Source organism: Scyliorhinus torazame, chromosome 16, assembly GCF_047496885.1.
Source record: "Scyliorhinus torazame isolate Kashiwa2021f chromosome 16, sScyTor2.1, whole genome shotgun sequence".
Taxonomy (NCBI): domain Eukaryota; kingdom Metazoa; phylum Chordata; class Chondrichthyes; order Carcharhiniformes; family Scyliorhinidae; genus Scyliorhinus; species Scyliorhinus torazame.
The window spans coordinates 129,693,937-129,715,168 of NC_092722.1; the positions used below are offsets into that span (position 1 = coordinate 129,693,937).

At 51.3% G+C, this 21,232-nt stretch overlaps 1 protein-coding gene across 5 annotated transcripts in view; it reads right to left on the reverse strand.

Moving 5' to 3' along the window:
• The window catches only part of plce1 (phospholipase C, epsilon 1), a 619,267-nt gene that overhangs the window by 563,207 nt on the left and 34,828 nt on the right, over nucleotides 1-21,232 (reverse strand). For 4 of the 5 annotated variants that reach the window (XM_072479048.1, XM_072479051.1, XM_072479050.1 and 1 more), the window contains exon 2: nucleotides 19,757-19,822. The exons of the other annotated variant lie outside the window; for it this stretch is intronic. The gene's annotated coding sequence lies outside the window, so the exon portion shown is untranslated. The remainder of the gene's footprint in view (nucleotides 1-19,756; nucleotides 19,823-21,232) is intronic. 5 annotated transcript variants of the gene reach the window in all.

The window sequence follows — 21,232 nt, forward strand, 5'->3', positions numbered from 1 at the left end:
TCCTGTACTGTGTGTGGCAGTAGCCGTGGGAATTCCACCACCTGCCGTCTGGCAAACGCCCTTACCTGTAAGTACCTGAAGGTGTTTCCCAGGGGGAGCCCATACTTCTCCTCCAGCTCACCCAAGCTCGCGAATTTCCCGTCCACAAACAGGTCCCCCAACCTTCGTATCCCTGCCCTGTGCCACCCCGAAAACCCTCAACCTGTTGTTCCTGGGGCGAACCGGTGGTTCCCCCGTAATGGGGTCCACGCCGAGGCCCTAACTTCCCCCCTATGCCGCCTCCACTGCCCCCAAATTTTGAGGGCCGCCACCACCACCGGGCTCGTGATATACCTCCTTGGAGGGAGCAGCAGCGGCGCCGTTGCCAGTGTCGCCAGACTCGTACCCACACAGGACGCCGTCTCCAGCCTCTTCCATGCAGCCTCCTCCCCCCCCCCCCATCATCCACTTGCGCACCATTGGCGCATTGGCGGCCCAGTAACATGCCGCTATTCAACAGCACTTTGCCTGGTTTTTTAGCTTTGAGAGTTTCTTTAGGAAAGACTCCTTGCAGACCGGGGCGCCATTTTGTTTGGCTGCCCAATCATTCCCCCCTCGTTTTCAGCCCCCGTCCCCCAACCTCGTGGAGGCCTCAGGGAACACCCCCTCACCACCCCTCCACCTGGCGAGGCCCCCCCGGTCCCGATTTCTAGTGTGCCAACCTAGCATCTGGACACCCTGGCACTTCCAGCCCAGCACCCTGGCAGTGCCCAGTTCCACCCTGCCCTATCCCTGGCCACCCGGGTCTCTAATAGCTTGTGAGACCCCCACCCCCCCAGGTGACTTTACAACTGGTCCACATTTGTGGAAACTAGTACTAAATGGCCAGGTCTTCTAGGCACAGCCATTAGGTCCCAGGTGCCAGAAGAATTCAGAAAACACATATTTAAATAAGCCTAATGGTTCATTTAAATATGTAGGTCTGGATCATGCCCAGTGAGGGTGAGCTCCAGATCGCGAAATCTCGTGAGACGTTTCAAGAGGCCTCTCTCGAGATTCAATGGCCTCGTCCTGACACCAAGTCGGACACAACGAGGTCATTAAATCGCACCCAAAATGATTAGTGATTCAGGACTTGAAAACAGCCTAATTATAGTGCTCACTTATAATTTTATTATTAGCACATAATCGATGACCAGCTTTGGACTCCTAAATCGGTTTTGAATCTTTTCCATTTAGCATGACAGCAGTGCCACATGACACCATGGAGGTTGACCTCATTGTGATGGTGGGACTTTGTTTCCACAAGGACAGTGCAGTAGTCATTCCTGGACAGACCCAGATGCTTGAGGATGGAGTCAGGTAAAGTTAAAATTGCTCCTAATGAATGTTCAACACTGTTTTATACGTGTGATCGAAAATCAAGGTTAATTCATATTAAAAAATCATTATTAATCTGTGGCTTCTGCAGAAGTGCTATCAATATAATGAGTGGGGTGTGATCTCAACAGAATGCTGGGACTTTGGTGAGTTGGGGGAGTTTGGTGAGGAGGGGAGGAAGGTACTACTTTGCTTTTTCCAACCATTGCACCCTCAAGGATTCAGAGAAGGATCTAGCTCTTTGCTGCAGAGGACTGTCAATTTTCCTCACTGCGCGCCATGGTAGCACAGTGGTTACCACTGTTGCTTCACAGCGCCAGGGATCCGGGTTCAATTCCCGGCTTGAGTCACTGTCTGTGCTGAGTCTGCACGTTCTCATGTTGTCTGTGTGGGTTTCCTCCGGGTGCTCCGGTTTCCTCCCACAAGTCACGAAAGACGTGCTGTTAGGTGGATTGGACAGTCTGAATTCTCCCTCAGTGTACCCCAATAGGCACCGGAATGTGGCAACTAGGGGATTTTCACAGTAACTTCATTGCAGTGTTAGTGTAAGCCTACTTGTGACAAAAATAAAGATTTATTATTATTTTATTTAGCTCTTTGGCGAGTGCCTGGTGACTATCTGGTCAGTGATTATGATCTTTTCTATTCCTAAGGCTTAAAATTGTACAGGAATTTGTGGTAAGATTAACAAAATACATAAAGAAAAATAAACAATTGAATAAAGTAACTAATTAAGACACACCAAGATGAGAGGACAGGTGATGTGCCATGCTGTAACATGCTAGAGTGTATGGATACCGGTATGATCCAGAGAAAACACATCTGTAGTAAACGTCTGTGGCTTGGGGAGCTTTGGCTCAGAATCATTGCGTTGGAGGCTGAGCTGCAGACACTGCAGCACCTTAGGATAGGATCTTCTGGTTTGGAAAGTGATGAGGAACAGGAGTGTATGACTGCACCTGTGACAGAGAAGGGGACCCAGAGGGCAGGAGTGCAGTATCATTAACATCTGCAAATGTCCAACAGATTTGACATTCTTTCAGCTTGTTTGGATGAGATTGGGAGCGACAGGGTGGATGAGCTGGCTGACTATGGAACCCATGATATAGAAAGCCATTCAAGTGGGGGCAGAAAAATGGAATGGACTGGTAGTCAGGGACAGTATAGTGAGGGAAATTTACACTGTCCTCTGCAGCAAAGAGCGAAAGTCCAGGCAAACTGTGTTGCTTTCCCATTGTTAGGATTTTGGATGGTTGCTCAGGGTTGGTGAGGAACTTAAAGTGGGAAGGGCAGAATCCAGTTGTCGTGGTCCATGTAGGTACTAACAACATAGCCAGGATGAGGGAGGATGTTCTGCATAGTCAGTACGAGGAACTAAGCACCAAATTAAGAAGCAGAACTTCAAAGGTAAAAAGAAAATCTGGATTACTACCCGAGCCACATGCAAATTGGCATAGGGCAAATAAGATTAGAGAGATGAATGCATGGATCAAAGACTGGTATGGGAGAAGGGGATTCAAATTTGTGGGACACTGGCATCCATATGGGGGAATATGGCAACTCTACTGTGGGATGATCTACACCAGAACCATGCTGGGGCTGATGTTCCCGTCAGCCTCATGACGAGGGAGGTGGAGAGGGTTTAAACTAAATAGTGGTGGCTAGGGATCGAATTTGGAAAGGTGTGGCAAACCAAAGAGTAGAGACAAGGCAAGAGGGAAAGGTACTAATATGGGAAATGATAAAAAGAGACAGAGTACAAATCTGAGAGTAAATCAGCAGACAGGGCTACAAAGATGCAGCATGTAGGAGCGTATGGATACCGGTATAATCCAGGGAAAACACATCTGTATTAAATGCCTCTGGCTTGAGGAACTTTGGCTCAGAATCATTGAATTGGAAAGGAGAAAACTAAGGACTCCAAATCTGAATGCAGATAGCATTCAAAACAAAACAGATGAATTGATAGCACAAATAGAATTAAATAAATAAGTACAATCTGATAGCTATTATAGAGACATGGCTGCAGCATGATATAGATTGGGACCCGAATATGGACGGGTGCGTGACTTTTAGGAAGGACAGGAAATGAGGAAAAGGTGGGGGGGGTGGCTCTGTAAATTGATGATGGTATTCACACATTAGAGAGAGATAACCTAAGTTCAGGAAATCAGGATATTCAGGTAGTTTGGGTTGAGGGGGACGAATGGTAAAGGCAAAAAGTCACTTATGGGAGTGTGTACCGGCCCCTGAATTGTAACTACATGGTAGGTGTGGTAGTCACCACTGATGTATATATTGTATATATAGGATGCTGATATAGGTACTTTATGGTAAGGCCACTGTACTACAGGTACAGGGGTAGATCCTTGCCTGCTGGTTCTGCCCAGTAGGCGGAGTATAAATATGTGTGCTCCCAGTACAGCAGCCATTTCATCAGCTGCTGTAGGAGGCCACACATCTCAGTGTAATAAAGCCTCGATTACATCCTACTCTCGTCTTTGCGTAATTGATCGTGCATCAAATTATTGCATTGAGTTTTCAGAAGAAGGACCTCCGCATCAAGCCGGATCACCTGCAATCCACAAGCAGACAATGCCAAAAAGGACTTTGAACATTAGAGAGAGATAACAGGCTAGCCAATGTGTGAATATCATCATTAATTTGCGTCGGGTCTGCGCCAGACGAAATTCCAGAAGCACAGAAGCTCCAGATCCTTTACACGCAGCTGAGCTCCAACGTCTTTCCAATTGTCGAGGACGCGCCGACCTACGCAGAGGCCATGGCGCTACTGAAGGAAAACTACGTTCAGCAGACTAACACACTCTACGCCAGGCACCTCCTCTCCACGCGGCGTCAACTTCCCGGTGAGTCGGTGGAAGATTTCTGGTGTGCCCTGCTCCCCCTAGTTAGAGACTGTGACTGTCAGGCCATTTCGGCCACGGAACACTCAAAGTTGCTGATGAGAGACGTGTTTGTTACGGGCATAGGGTCGGAATACATCCGGCAGCGCCTCTTAGAAGAGGCCACGCTCGACCTCGCAGCGTCCAAAAAACTAGCGCTTTTACTTACGGTCGCATCACGCAACATTCAGGCCTTTGCCCCGACCGTGCGGCCCACGCCCCTCTGTGCATCGTGGACTCCGCAGACGGCCGCCCCATCGTGGACCCCATCAGCGACCGCCCTCAGCCAATCCCACGCCTGTGCCGCGCGGCAGCCAACGAACCCCGGGGGCCCAAATGCTACTTCTGTGGGCAGTCAAAACACCCCTGACGGTGCTGCCCGGTGTGGAGCGCCCTCTGCAAGGCCTGTGGCAAGAAGGGACATTTTACTGCAGTGTGCCAGGCCCGCTCAATACCCGCTATTGTCCCGGCACACCCCACGTGCAGCCAGTGGGCACCGCCATCTTGCCCGACTCACAACACGTGCGACCCATGGGCGCCGCCATCTTGTTCCTCCCAGGACCAACGGGCGGCGCCATCTTGCTTCCCCTACGACACGTGCGACCCGTGGGCGCCGCCATCTTACCCGACTCAGGACCCATGCACGTCGGGCACCTCATCCGGCCGCACATACCTGCAACCACCAACGACCAGCCGCGTCTCGCCTCGATCACGATTGATCAGTCTCGACCACACAACCTTGCGACTGCTTCAACTAAAGTGAAGGTCAACGGGCACGAGATCTCCTGCCTGCTGGACGCCGGGAGCACTGAGAGCTTCATTCACCCAGATATGGTAAGGCGCTGCTCCCTCGCGGTACACTCCGCTAACCAGAGAATCTCCCTGGCCTCCGGGTCCCACTACGTGGCGATCCAGGGGTACTGCATCGCCACTCTCACTGTCTAGGGCGTGGAGTTCAGTGGCTTCCGCCTCTACGTCCTCCCCAACCTCTGCGCTGCCTTGCTACTCAGCCTGGAATTCCAGTGCAACCTCCAGAGCCTAACCCCGAAATTCGGCGGGCCCCTACCACCCCTTACTGTGTGCGGCCTCGCGACCCTGAAGGTCGACCCACCTTCCCTGTTTGCAAACCTAACTGCGAATTGCAAACCCATTGCCACCAAGAGCAGGCGGTACAATGCCCAGGACAGGATCTTCATCAGGTCTGAAGTCCAGCGGCTGCTTCGGGAAGGCATCATCGAGGCCAGCAACCGCCCCTGGGGAGCCCAAGTGGTAGTGGTCAACACTGGGGAGAAAATCAGGATGGTCATTGACTACAGTCAGACCATCAATCGGTACACGCAGCTCAACGCGTACCCCGTTCCACGCATATCTGATATGGTCAATCAGATTGCACAGTACCGGGTCTTCTTGACAGTAGACCTGAAATCGGCCTACCACCAGCTCCCCATCTGCAAGGCGGACCGCCCATACACTGCGTTCGAGGCAGACGGCCGCGTTTACCACTTTCTTAGGGTTCCCTTCGGCGTCACCAACGGGGTCTCGGTCTTCCACTGGGAGATGGACCGAATGGTTGACCGGTACGGACTGCAGGCCATTTTCCCGTACCTGGATAATGTCACCATCTGCAGCCACGACCAGCAGGACCATGACATCAACCTTGCCAAATTTCTCCACACCGCCACTTTCCTCAACCTCACGTATAACAAGGAGAAGTGCGTGTTCAGCACGAACCGCTTAGCCATCCTCGACTATGTGGTCCAGAACAGAGTTTTGGGCCCCAACCACAATCGCATGCACCCCCTCATGGAACTCCCCCTCCCCCACTGCCCCAAGGCCCTCAAACGTTGCCTGGGGTTCTTTTTGTATTATGCCCAGTGGGTCCCACACTTTGCGGACAAGGCCCGCCCACTCATTCAATCCACTGTTTTTCCTCTGACAGCTGAGGCTCACCAAACCTTTAACCGTATCAAGGCCGACATCGCCAAGGCCGACATCGCCAAGGCCATGATGCACGCAGTTGACGAGACGCTCCCCTTCCAAGTCGACAGCGATGCATCAGACGTCGCTCTGGCCGCCACCCTCAACCAGACAGGCAGGCCCGTGGCATTCTTTTCCCGCACCCTCCATGCCTCTGAAATTCGGCACTCCTTTGTCGAAAGAGGCCCAAGCCATCGTTGAAGCTGTGCGGCATTGGAGGCATTACCTGGTCGGCAGGAGATTCGCTCTCCTCACTGACCAATGGTCGGTTGCCTTCATGTTCAACAACACACAGCGGGGCAAGATCAAAAACGATAAAAAATCTTGAGGATCGAGCTCTCCACCTACAATTACGAGATTTTGCATTGCCCCGATAAGCTCAACGAGCCCCCTCGATGCCCTATCCCGAGGTACATGTGCCACTCCGGACCCTGCATGACAACCTTTTGTCACCCAGGGGTCACACATTTTACCATTTCATCAAGGCCCGCAACCTACCCTACTCCATCAGGGAAGTCAGGGCGATCACCAGACAGCCAGGTATGCGCGGAGTGTAAACCGCACTTCTCCCGGCCAGACCGTGCGCGCCTGGTGAAGGCCTCCCGCCCCTTTGAACGCCTCAGCGTGGACTTCAAAGGGCCCCCCCCTCCACCGACCGCAACACATACTCTCTCAGTGTGGTCGATCAATATTCCAGATTCCCCTTTGCCGTCCCATGTCCCGACATGACGTCTGCCACCGTCATCAAAGCCCTCAACACCATCTTCGCTCTGTTCGGCTTCCCCGCCTACATCCACAGCGACCGGGGATCCTCATTCATGAGCGATGAGCTGCACCAGTACCTGTTCAACAGGGGCATTGCCTCGAGCAGGGCAACCAGCTACAACTCCAGGGGTAACGGGCAGGTGGAGAGGGAGAATGGGACGGTCTGGAGGGCCGTCCAGCTGGCCCTACAGTCCAGAAATCTCCCGGCCTCCCGCTGGCAGGAGGTCCTCCCTGACGCATTCCTGTACACCGCGACTAATGAAACCCCCCATTAACGTCTCTTTGCCTTCCCTAGCAAGTCCACCTCCAGGGTTTCACTCCCAACATGGCTGGCAGCCCCAGGACCCGTTCTCCTCCGTAGACACATTCGACTCCACAAGGCGGTCCCGTTGGTTGAGAGGGTACAGCTACTTCACGCCAACCCGCAGTACGCCCACTTAGCGTACCCCGACGGCCACTAAGACACAGTCTCCCTCAGGGACCTGGCACTAGCTGGTTCCACACAGGCCCCCCCCCCCCCCCCCCGCCCTGACGCCACCCTCCCCTCCCCTCCCCCGGCACCCCACCGCAGCCCCTGCTCCGGGACAATCCATCCTCCCCTTGCTCACACCCGGGGATGAAGAGGATTTCGACACGCTCCCGGAGTCACCGAAGACCAAGCCGCCGCCAGAATCGCCACCAGCACTGCGGCGCTCTCAACGACACAACTTTCTGTATATAGTTCTCCCCCCCCGCCGGACTCATTTTTTTTTTTTTAAAAACAGGAGGGGAATGTGGTAGTCACCATGATGTATATATTGTATATGTAGGATGCTGATATTGGTGCTTTACGGCAAGGCCCCTGTACTACAGGTACGGGGGGTAGATCCCTGCCTGCTGGTTCCGCCCAGTAGGCGGAGTATAAATATGTGTGCTCCCAGTACAGTAGCCATTTCGTCAGCTGCTGTAGGAGGCCACACATCTCAGTGTAATAAAGCCTCGATTACACCCTACTCTCGTCTTTGTGTAATTGTGTAATTGATCGTGCATCAGTAGGTATTCACACATCAGAGAGCGATAACCTAAGTTCAGGAAATCAGGATATTCAGGTAGTTTGGGTTGAGGGGAGGAAAGGAAAGGCAAAAAGTCACTTATGGGAGTGTGTACCAGCCCCTGAATTGTAACTACATGGTAGGACAGAGTATAAAAGAGACAACAGGAGATTGTCGGCAATGAGCATGGAAGATTTCAATCTACATATAGACTGGAAAAATCAGATGGGCAAAGGTAGTGTAGCTGATGGGTTTATAGAATGTTATCACGGTAGTTTCGTAAATCAGCAGGTACTGGAGCCAACCAGAGAGTAGGCTATACTGGACCTGGTATTTTGCAATGAAAGAGGATTAACTGCTAACCTCATGGTGAAGGCACCCCTAGGGAGCCACAATCATAACCCGATTGAATTTTACATTCAGTTTGAGGGAGAGATGAGTGGGTCCAAGACCAGTATTTTAAACTTAAATAAGAGCAATCATGAGGGCATGAAAGCAGAGCGAGCTAAAGTTAACAAGTAAATTAGGTTAAGGGATATGTAAACAGAGATGCAGTGGCAGGCATTGAAAAGGCTATTTCGGAATACACAGGATAGATACATTCCAACGAGAAAGAAACATTTCAAGGGCGGATCCATGGTTAACTAAAAAAGTTAAGGATGGTATAAAACTTAAAGAAAAAGCATGTAATTGCCCAAAGGTGGGTCGTGGGTCAGAAGATTGGACAGAATATAAAGATTAGCAAAGAATGACTAAAAGATTAATAAGCAAGGAAAATTAGAGTACAAGAGAGAGCTAACAAAATATAAAGATGGATAGTAAGAGTTTCTATGGATATTTAAATAAGAAAAGAGTTGGCAAAGTGAATGCTGTTCCTATAGAAAGTGATCCTGGGGAATTAAGAATGGAAAATAAGGAAATGGCTGATGAATTGAACAGGTATTTTGCATTAGTCTTCACTTTAGAGGATACAAGTAACATCACAGAAGTAGCTTTATAAATGGAAGAGAGGGAAGAACTCAGGAAAATTACAATCACCAGGGAAGAAAGTGGTACTGAGCAAATGCTGACAAATTCCAAGTCCAGATGGATGTCATCTGAAGGTCTTGAAAAAGTGATTAGCGAGATAGTTGATGCATTGGTTTTAATTTTCCAAAATTCCCTAGATTTGGGAAAGGTTCTATTAGATTAGAAAATAGCAAATCGAACTCTACTTAGATATCCTGAAGGCATTTGATAAGGTGTCACATCAAAAGGTTATTGCAGAAAATAAAAGTGAGATATTGGCATAGGTAGAAGATTGGTTAGCTCGGAACCAGAGAGTTGGCACAAATGGGTCTTTTTCTGGTTGGCGGGTTGTGACAAATGGTGTGCCACATGGATCAGCGCTGGAGCCTTAATTTTTTTTACAATTTATACAAATGACTTGGATGAAGGGACTGAAGGTCTAAGGGACACAATAAACTGCGAAGCGGGTGCAAGATCCTGTAAGAGTCGGGAAACAAGATTCTCGCTGGCACGATCTTGTTTCCCGATTTTCCCTGCCCCTCACTAGTGATGCAATGAGGTTCCTGGCCAGCATTTAAAAGGTTTTTAATAAATTTCAATATTATTAATGGGCCTCCCCGATGCATGATCCCACCTCACTAAATATTCAAACCTCGCCAACGAGGTTTACAACAGCTTCGGAAGAATGTCGACGGGAACCCGCGTGGGGTGTTGAGGTAAGTATAACCCCAGGGGGAAGAGGGGTATCCCTGCCCCAACACTCGTTGGCACTTCCCCCTGGCACAGATTGCAGCCAGGGGTGGGCCCTCTGGGGAGACCAATTGGGGCAGGGGTTCATGTTATGTGTGGAGGGAGAAGGAGACAATGCCTTTGAAGGGGGAGGGCGAGCTTGCCAGTGGTGGGAGGGGGATTTGCCTGTGAGGGAGAAGAGTGCTCCGGTATTGCTACCTTAGTGATGGAGCGGGCAGGGGAAAGAGAGCCCCTGATAATTGTGCGGTTGGGAGTGGAGAGGCTGCGATATATGTGTGGTAGGGTGGAGGGGGTGATCCCCCAATATCTTTGTGATGGGGAGCCACCCTGATGCTTGTGTGGAGGGATGCTCCGTGTTCATGGGGAGGGGGGTGGTGGTAGGGAGAGTTTAACTTGCTGGCTCTATCAGACCCCATCCCGCCAGACTGACGGGGTAAACCACGCCCCAAGAGTGGCTGAAGGTCTGGTCTGAAAACTCGGCTGTTCATCCAGAGAGATAAACATGTCGGTTTTCAGTCAGAGCATGACACTCTGGCAAAGCAGGAGAAGACTCTGCCCCATACTCGCTACATTTGCTGATGATTAAAAGATCGGTAGGAAACTAAGTTGTGAAGAGGACATAAGGGGCATAGATAGGTTTAAGTGAGTTGGCAAAGATCTAGCAAATGTGGTAGAAAATGTGAAATTTCCCATTTTGACAGGAATATTAAAAGCATGTTATCTAAATTTTGAGAGAAAGTAGAGCTCTGAGTTTCAGAGGGATCTGGGTGTCTGAGCGCATGAATCACAAAATGCTAGTATGCAGGAACAACAAGTAATTAGGAAAGTTAATAGAATGTTATCATTTATTGCAAGGGGAATTTAATACCAAAGGAGGGAGACATGCTTCAGTTGAACAGTGAGACCACATCTGGAATACAGTGTACAGTATTGGCCTCCTTATTTAAGGAAGTACGTGTGGTAGTCACCACTAGTTGTATTACATGTATTTCGGCACTGCCCATATAGTAGAGGTACATGGGTAAATCCCTGCCTGCTGGCTCCGCCCAATAGGCGGCATATAAGTGTGTGTGTTCGCCGGTGCTGCAGCCATTCTGGTTCCAGCAACAGGAGGCACAACATCTTTGCTCAATAAAGCTTTGATTATTCCACTACTCTCGTCTTTGTGGTAATTGATAGTGCATCAATTTATTGAGCAAAGATTTTTTTTAAACGATGAATCTCCACATCAAGCCTGATCGCCTGCAGCCGAGTCCTCCAGCAGCCAATGCTACGTCCGCCTTTGACCACTGGCTAGCCTGCTTCGAAAGCTACCTCCGAACATCCGCTGAGGAACCCTCGGATTCGCAGAAGCTCCAAGTCCTCTATTCACGGGTGAGCCCTGACATTTTTCCTCTCATCCGGGATGCGCCCACTTACTCCAAAGTGATGGAGCTCCTGAAGGGACACTACGTACGACCAGACAATCAAGTATTCACTAGGCACCTCCTGGCCATGGGACAGCAACTCCCCGGGGAGTCTCTGGATGATTTCTGGCGTGCCCTGCACATCCTAGGTAGGAACTGTGACTGCCAGGCAGTTTCGGCTGTCCAGCATACTGAACTTTTAATTCGAGACGCTTGCGTTACGGGCATGAAGTCTGCGTACGTCCGCCAGCGGCTACTGGAAAGGAGTACGCTTGATCTTGCGGGAACTAGGCAGCTCGCTAATTCGTTAGAAGTGGCCTCCCGTAACGTCCAGTCCTATGCCCCCGACCGCGTGGCACCCTCGTGGCATCGTGGGCCCCACCAGCTGCTGACTCCAGCTCACCGCAAGCCTGTGCCACGTGGCAGCCAGCCAACTCTGGGGAGCCCAAGTGTTATTTTGGGGGGCAAAACAAACACCCCAGGCTGCACTGCCCGGCGCGGAACACGACCTGCAACGACTGTGGGAAGAAGGGACACTTTGTTTCTGTTTGCCAGGCCCGGTCGGCCGCCACTGTTTCCAGGCCCAGCGTTCCTGCACCCCCCACGTGCGATTCACGGGCGCCGCCATGTTCCCCTTTGCAAGCCACGTGCGGCCCATGGGCGCCGCCATCTCCTGCACCACAAGCCATGTGCACCCAGTGGGCGCCGCCATCTTCGGCGCCATTTTGGACGGCGTGTCAGGACCCCTGCTCGTCTGGCAGTTCATCGCCTGCCGCTACCTCCACCACTGCTGACCAACCTGGGACCTCCCAGCATCTGCCGCACCTCGCCTCGATCACCCTGGATCAGTCCCGGCCCCGCAACCTCGCGACGGTGAAGATCGATGGGCACGAGTCGACCTGCCTTTTTGACTCCTGGAGCACAGAGAGCTTCATCCACCCCACTACGGTAAGGCGCTGCTCCCACCCGGTACACCCAGTCACCCAGAAATTCTCCCTGGCCTCCGGATCCCATTCCGTGGAAATCTGGGGGGACTGCATCGCGACCCTCACCGTCCAGGGCGTAGAGTTCAGCAACTTCCGGCTCTATGTCCTCCCCCACCTCTGTGCTGCTCTGTTACTCGGCCTCGACTTTCAGTGCTATCTCCAAAGCCTAACCTTAAAATTTGGCGGACCACTAACCCCCCCTCACCGTATGCGGCCTTAAGAACCTAGAGGTCGATCCACCTTCCCCGTTTGCGAACCTCAACCAGCATTGCAAACTCATCGCCACTAGGAGCAGACGGTACAGTGCCCAGGACAGGACCTTCATTAGGTCGGAGGTCCAAATGCTTCTGTGGGAAGGGGTCATTGAGGCCAGCAACAGCCCGTGGAGAGCTCAAGCGGTAGTAGTAAAGACAGGGGAGAAGCACAGGATGGTCATTGACTACAGTCAGACCATCAATCGGTACACGCAGCTCAACGCGTACCCCCTCCCACGCATATCTGACATGGTCAATCCGATTGCGCAGCATCGAGTCTTTTCCACAGTGGACCTGAAGTCTGCCTACCACCTGCTCCCCATCCGCCCGGAGGACTGCGTTCGAAGCAGATGGTCGCCTCTATCACTTCCTTAGGGTTCCCTTTGGCGTCACTAATGGGGTCTTGGTCTTCCAGCGAGAGATGGACCGAATGGTTGACCGGTACGGAGTGCGGGCCACATTCCCGTACCTAGATAACGTCACCATCTGCGGCCACGATCAGCAGGACCACGACGCAAATCTCCAAAAATTCCTCCAGACCGCCAAACTCCTTAATCTCACATACAATAAGGAGAAATGCGTGCTCCGCACCAACCGCTTAGCCATCCTTGGCTATGTCGTGGAAAATGGAGCCCTAGGGCCCGATCCTGACCGCATGCGCCCCTTCATGGAACTCCCACTCCCCTACGGCCCTAAGACCCTGAAACAATGCCTAGGGTTTTTCTTCTACTATGCCCAGTGGGTCCCTAATTCTGCGGACAAGGCCCACCCATTCATTCAGTCCACAGTTTTTCCCCTGACGGCTGAGGTCCGCCAGGCCTTCAACCGCATCAAGGCAGACATCGCCATGGCCACGATGCATGTGATCGATGAGTCCTCCCCTTCCAGGTGGAGATCGACGCATCAGATGTAGCTCTGGCCACCACCCTCAACCAGGCGGGCAGGCCCGTGGCCTTCATTTCCCGCACCCTCCATGCCTCCAAAGTTCGGCACTCCTCTGTCGAAAAGGATGCCCAAGATATTGTGGAAGCTGTGCGACATTGGAGGCTACCTGGCCGGCAGGAGATCCACTCTCCTCACTGACCAATGGTCGGTTGCCTTTATGTTTAATAATACACAGCAGGGCAAGATCAAAAATGACAAGATCTTGAGGTGGAGGATCGAGCTCTCCACCTATAACTATGAGATCTCGTATCGCCCGGGGAAGCTCAATGAGCCCCCGGATGCCCTATCCCGCGGTACATGTGCCAGCGCACAAGTGGACCGACTCCGGGCTCTCCACTATGACCTCTGCCATCCGGGGGTCACCCAGTTCTTCCATTTCATCAAGGCCCGCAACCTGCCCTACTCCATTGAGGAGGTCAGGACCGTCATCAGAGACTGCCAGGTCTGCGCAGAGTGCAAGACGCATTTCTACCAGCCAGATCGAGCGCACCTAGTGAAGGCCTCCCACCCCTTTGAGCACCTCAGCATGGACTTCAAAGGGCCCCTCCCCTTCACTGACCACAACACGTACTTTCTGAACGTGATTGATGAGTACTCCCGGTTCCCTTTCGCCATCCCCTGCCCCGATATGACTTCTGCCACGGTCATTGAAGCCCTCCACAGCATCTTCACTCTGTTCGGTTTCCCGACCTACATCCACAGCGATCGGGGATCCTCCTTTATGAGCGACGAGCTGCGTCAGTTCCTGCTCAGCAAGGGCATCGCCTCGAGCAGGACGACCAGCTACAACCCCTGGAGAAACGGGCAGGTGGAGAGGGAGAAGGGGACAGTCTGGAAGGCCGTCCTGTTGGCCCTGCAGTCTAAAAATCTCCCGGTGCCCCGCTGGCAGGAGGTCCTCCCCGACACGCTCCACACCATCCAATCGCTCCTCTGCACCGCAACTAACGAGACCCCTCACGAATGGGTGTTTGCCTTCCCCAGGAAGTCCACCTCTGGGGTCTCGCTCCCAACATTACTGACAGTTCCTGGGCCCCTCCTCCTTCAGAAGCATGTGCGGACCCATAAGTCAGACCCCTTGGTCGAAAAGGTCCACCTCCTACATGTGAACCCACAGTACGCCTACGAGGCACACCCCGACGGGCACCAGGACACAGTCTCCCTCTGGGACCAGGCACCCGCTGGATCCCCACCCACGACCTGACACTGCACCCCCCCCCCCTGATTACCTCATTCACTCCTGTGCCACTCACCCTCCCTCCAGCAAACCTCACCGTCGCCCCCGCCCCAGTAGGATCCGTCCTCCCACTGGTTCCACTCAGGGGTGACGAAGACGTGGACAACACGCTCCCAGAGTCACAGGTGACCAAGTCGGCGCCCACATCACCATCAGGACTGAGGCGATCGCAGAGGAGGGTCAAGGCCTCTTGACAGACACTTGTAATGTTTTCCACCACCCCCGCCGGGCTCTTTTTTTAAAACAGGGGGTGAATGTGGTAGTCACCACCAGTAGTATATTACATGTATTACGGCACTGCCCGTATAGTAGAGGTACATGGGTAAATCCCTGCCTGTTGGCTCCGCCCAGTAGGCAGCATATAAATGTGTGCGCTCACCGGTGCTGCAGCCATTCAGGTTCCAGCTACAGGAGGCACAACATCTTTGCTCAATAAAGCCTCGATTATTCCACTACTCTAGTCTTTGTGGTAATTGATAGTGCATCAATACGTAACTGCGTTAGAGGAAGTGACAGAAGGTTTGCTCGACTAATACCAGGAATGGTATTGTGAGAACAGGTCGGACTCGCTAGGCTTGAACTTGATGTGGAGAGGATGTTTCCTCTTGTGGGAGAATCTAAAAGGAGGAGTCATGATTTGAAAAAATAAGGGGTCGCTCATCAAGACAGATGTGCAGAATTTTTTTCTCTAAAGAGGATTGGGAGTCTCTGGAACTCTTTTCCTCAAAAGACAGTGGAAGCAGAGTTTTTGAATATTTTTGAGGGGGAGGTATAGCTTCTTGATAAGCAAGGGGGTGAAAGCATATCACATGTGGGCGGGAATGTGGAGTTGAGGTTACAATCTGGTCAAGCATGATCTTGTTGAATGGCAGAGCAGGCTCGAGGGGCCGAGTGGCCTTCTCCTGCTCCTAATTCGTATATTCAACACCACAAACCATTTTGGGCAAAACATATTGGGCCCGATCTAATGGCCGCACCGCGCCTGACTCAGGGTTTTCGCACGATGTTTACCCGGCTCGCCACACCTCACGAGATCTAACGGGATCACGCAAGACGCCGCGATCTGGATCCCGCCCATTTTAGGTGATGTGGACATCACTGGCTAGGCCAGCATTTAATGCCCATCCCTAGCTGTCCTTGAGAAGGTGGTGATGAGCGGCTTTTTTGATCTGCTGCAGTCCCTGAGGTGCAAGTACACCGACCATGCTGTTAGGGAGGGAACACCAGGAGTTTGACCCAGCGAGAGCAAAGGAATGGCGATATATTTCCAAGTCAGGGTGGTAACTGGCTTGGAGGGAACCTCCAGGTGATGGTATTCCTGTGTCTGCTGCCCTTGTCCTTCTAGATCAGGGTTTTTCAAACTGCGAGTCGCGACCCATGGGTGGATCGCGGGCAGGTGTCGGGAAGGTCACGGAAATGGGTTACGGTATTCCCAATCCCGGGAGAAGCACCCAATGCCCGCGACCGGTTTTTAAATTGGGAATGCCGGCAGTGACCAGCTTTTAAATGGAACGATGCAGTCTTCCAGCCAGAAGTGGCAGCAGAGAGCAGATCATGGGCCCGCTGCATACACTGATGTCACACGCACGCTTTTGGTGCGAAATCGCAGAGGAGAGACTCCTCCATTTTTTTAAAATATAGATTTGGAGTACCCATGTCTTTTTTTCCCAATTAAGGGGCAATTTAGCATGGCCAATTCACCTACCTTGCATGTCTTTTTTGATTGTGGGGGTGAGACCACGCAGACACTGGGAGAATGTGCAAACTCCACATGGACAGTGATGGGGGACCAGGATCGAACCTCAGTCCTCGGCACATGAGGCAGCAGTGCTAACCATTCTGCCACCATGCTGACCTCGATTCCTCCATTTCCAAGCTGCAAGCAAGCAAGGCAACAGGACTGTTAAGAACTGAAGGTGGATTGTTTCAAACAAAGAAAAAACTGAAATCGGGAACAAAGCAGTATACATATGATTTGCTGGAGGTATGGCTCAGGTTAATTGAGCCAATGCAAATCAGGATGTAAAGTCCATGTGCATTATATACGGAAGTACTGGCAAACAAGAGTTTAAAACCCTCAAAACTTCAAAGGCATTTGAAGACTAAAAATGATGAGTTCAAGGACAACACTCCTGATTTTTTTTGAAAGGATGCAGCGAGAACTTAAATCATCAGCTGAAGTCCTTGGCAGGAATTGAATGCCAAAGCAAGTGAGATTATTGAGATCGTGAGGACCAAGCAGGCTGACCTATCACATTAAAGACAAGTGAAAATGGTGTGTCGCGAAGGTAGGCAGGCATGGGTCCATAAGATCGGCCGGTTGGTAAAAGTGGGTTCTGGGGAAACAAAGTTTGAAAAACACTATTCTAGATAGTATTGGTCGTGGGTTTGGAAGGATTAAATAGGAGGTATGATCTTGGAGTAGTACCTCTGATGGATATAGGGGACCCCCCACATAGGTGACTTTTAGGGTGTGGGGTTTGAAACTTGGCTCGGAATAGATAATAGCATTTCTGAAATTCTACACATACAGATAGGTATCATACTGTTGGCCTAAGAAATAAAGATAAACACTGCATTGTACCGCTCAAATATGTACCACACCCAAAGCTCAATGTTCACTCCTAACTCGTCAAGCTTGTAAAGTAGCTTGTATATTAGGTAATTGCTAAACCTAAATCAGAACTAAATGGCCTTATTTGACATTGGATAAGCTCATCAAATGATTTAAGTCTTCCTTTTATGGCAGGTGAGATTATTCTATATTTGTAAAGAATGGTTCCATCTACTTTAAGGAATGCAAGAAAGAGCTATCATGGACTGGATTCTCCGATTCTGCCGATGCCGGAGTGGCAACAGTGAGGGACTAGCAACCGCGCCAGGTAAAACTCCCAGCTCCTGCCCCACAAACGGCTGGAGAATGGCCGGGTGTGTGGTTGTGCATGCGGACGACGACGACCTGCAGTGGTTGCACTGTACAACACTGTGCTGGCCACGCGCAGACCCGAACTGCCAAATATTGCCCCGCAGGACAACTCCTACCCACCCCCTGGCCACTCCCCACCTGTCCCCCCCCAGCTTTCGCGGAAGGCCCCCCCGGCCAGCGGCACGGTCCCAGCCCACTGTGGCGGCGCTGGACACGGTCTGCAGCCGCCATGTCGGGTTCGAGACCGTTCAGACCACACGTCAACCGCGCGGTCAGGAACTCGGCTCATTGGGGGAAGGGCATCAGGGGAGGGTCTTCCGATGACGTCGGTTTCGAAGGGGCAGAGACTCGAAAACTGGCGTCAAACAAGCACCGTCCCCGATTTGTTATACTGGTTATACTCAGGTGATCCCCTTGCTAAGCGGAAAATATGATCGGTGTGAAACACAAAGTAGAAAAACAAGTAAGATAGGTAAATTAACCCTCCACATTTTAACACTGGGCTTGCTCCAACAAAAGCAAAATCAACATAGGGTGCGATCCAACAGCCATGCTGCGCCTGAAAAACAGCTCGCTGAGAAGCAGCGTGACCGTTGAAAGCTCCCGGGATCTACCTGGCTCGCAATTCCTTGCGGGATTCAACACAATCTTGTGAGATGTTGTGATGTGAATCCTGCTCACACAGGATCAACTTTTAGCAAACTGCATATCAGAGCAAGGCAGTAAACCTCACTTTAATGTGCAGATTCCCAAGGTATCCAAGGCTTTTGGGATTCAACCTCTTTGCCTCAGCCCTTGGGCGATCCCCATAAAGGAGGACCAGATAGAACAGCACTCCCGGTGGTCTCCCAGTGGTTTGAAGGTATCCAGATGCATTCCCTTTGGGCAGGGTGGTGCCATGGCACTGCTGGTGCAACCTGGGTACCCTGGTAGTGCCACCCTGGCACACTGGCAGTGCCTGTCTGACACTGCCATCTGGGGGCTAGTCTGGCGGTGCCTAGGTGGTGCTAACAGATGGCAGGAGTAGTGCCAGGTTGGCATTGCCAAGGTGCCAAGCTGGAATTTTTTTGCGTGTGCGCGGGCCAGGGGGCCCTCCCATGGTGCTTTCTGGTTGGGGGATATATTAGGCATTGTTTTGGGTGCCTCGGAGATCGGGACACCATTTAAAAATGATGTCCCGTTCTCGCCCTACAATGTGGCGTTCCGGCAACCGGAGCTCCCCACTGTACAAAACAGGGTTATCAGCAGCCTCAGCCGTGCGTTCCACATTCAGGCCCATATCCTTCTCGGCACTGCAAGTTTCGGGAAACAGGTGGCTAAACGCATTCGCTTGGGTACTTTGTTCTCTTTTGGGAGAATCGCGCCCACAGTAACCAAATGAATGGGTTCCAAACTAATGCAGGAGAACAGAATTCACTATTTAAAACAAACCAATATAATCATTCACAGGCACATTATGTTCTGATCACTAGCTTTGAATGATTCATTAACTGAGGTGGCGTCTCCTCTGCCACAACCCCAGAGTACTATTTGTAAAACAGGAGGCGAGTTCGCAGTGTTCTTGCCAATATTTATCCCTCCATGAACAAGTGAAAGCAGATGACCTGGCCACCTATTGCAGGTTGTTTGCATGACCTTATTGTATGCAAAATAGCCTATATTTCCCTATATTACAAGAAGGGCTACATTTCAAACAACATCATTGACTATGAAGCATTAGGGACATCCTGAAGTTCTGAAAGTTCGATATATAAATGCAAGGGGCGGGATTCTCCGCCGGCGGGAGTCTCCGTTTTGCCGGCGCCCGGGGGTTTCCCGACAGCATGGGGCTGCCCCACAATGGGAAACCCCATTGACCAGCCAGCGTAACGGAGCATCCCGCTGGCGTGGTGAGGTAGAAATGTGGCTCGGCGGGGCGGAGCATCCCGCCCGTCATCTTTCTTTCTCTGAAAGGAAGATCAGAGTTAGGGGAATGCCTAAATAAACCAATAAATAGACACGGTTGCCCCAGCATCAAATTTTTAAAAGGCTCCATCTTTGGAGGGATACAACTGATAAAGAACTAAAAGATGAAGACAAGGCAAAGGAAACTTATGAACTTAAATAATATCAACATTTGTTTGAAGGTTTCCATTGTGAGCTTGGTAATATTGATTATGATGACTTTATGGATATATCATGTAAAATTTGTTCTGAAAAGAGCAGTGATTACCTTAAAAGATTTCCTTAGAAAAACCTGTAGGCCTCGATGTTTCAGGCAGCATACCTTTCCCAACTTCTGAAGAAACAAAAAGGTGAAAGGTAGATATATATTTTTATATAGTAGAGGATATGAACCATGGGCCATGATCTTAATATTATCACCGCAATCCAGCCTCTAGCCTCTCTGGTACCCACTGATCTCAGAAGGTCTCAAACCAATACCATGCACACCTTCTGCACGACAGCCACTCAAGAATATACAAGGCCAGGGAAGAGAACCAGACAGCCAGAGCACCCCAACCAACCATGTCCAACTTGGACTTTTGAATGGGCAGCCTGGGCACCCCCAGGACCAGATTCGCAAGGACGTTCTCCAACTTATCTGCACCACTGCCCCTCCCCTTCCCACTGGCCCTGCTCGCTCTCCTCATCAAGTGGCGAAAGGTCATGTTAATGTAAGCCTACTTGTGACAATAAAGGTTATTATTATTATTATTATTATTATTATAAGGTCTGGAGCGTGGGACTGAGAAGTAGAGCCAGAAATTGTAGGCCTCAAACACCCCCAGCACTGGGTGATCTGCAACCACACCAACCTGAGCACGTTGCCAAATCACAAAACAACATTAAGGTCTGTCAAGAACAACAGAGCGAACCAAACACACAAAATAAATTCAATGATCAAAGGTTCTAAACAATGCCAGTTATGCCCACCAATAAGGACATTAACATAATGAGGAAAATCCACAATGAAGCCATGATCAAAGTCACTTGAGATCAAAAAGAGTAGCTGCAAGCAATACAAATATGGCAATGAAAACACTGCAACCATGTTTTGGGCAATATGCCCCCCATCATTAAAAGCTGTCATATGTGCCAACACTATCCTCCCCTCCTCCTCACTTCATTTTATTAAATCAATGAGAGGTTTCTTCGCTCTTTTTGTGCCAGTTGTAAAGAAGGGCCCCATCTGAAATTATTTTCCTTTCATACTTTGACTTTCTTGTCCAGCTTCACCAGCGCTTCCGGTGTTCTTTTACTTCAGATTTATAGGGCGGGATTCTCTGTGCCGAAATCGCGCTCGTCCGACGGCGCTCCCGAGATTTTCCGGGAATCACCGGCAATCGTGCACACGCGGCGCCAGTGGCGATTCACCGAGTGCAGCTGGCCGAGTTCCCGCCGGCATGGTTTACTCATGGTTCCACCTGGTGGAACCTCGGCGTGGCGGCTGCGGACTCAGTCCGCGGCCGCCCTGCTGGTGGGGCGGGGGGATCATTCACCCAGGGTGGGGCCTCCAGGATGGTCAGGGGCCACCGATCCGCAGGCGGGCGCGATCTTGGGGGGGGGGGGGGGGGCCCTATCTTCTTGGTGCCAGTCCGTGGTGTGGGTCGGCCATGTCGTGCGGGCCCCGGAGGACGTCCGCCAAAGGCATCAGCTCAGTGCCCTTGAGCTGCATGTCCGAAACTGGAAATGGCTACTCACCGCC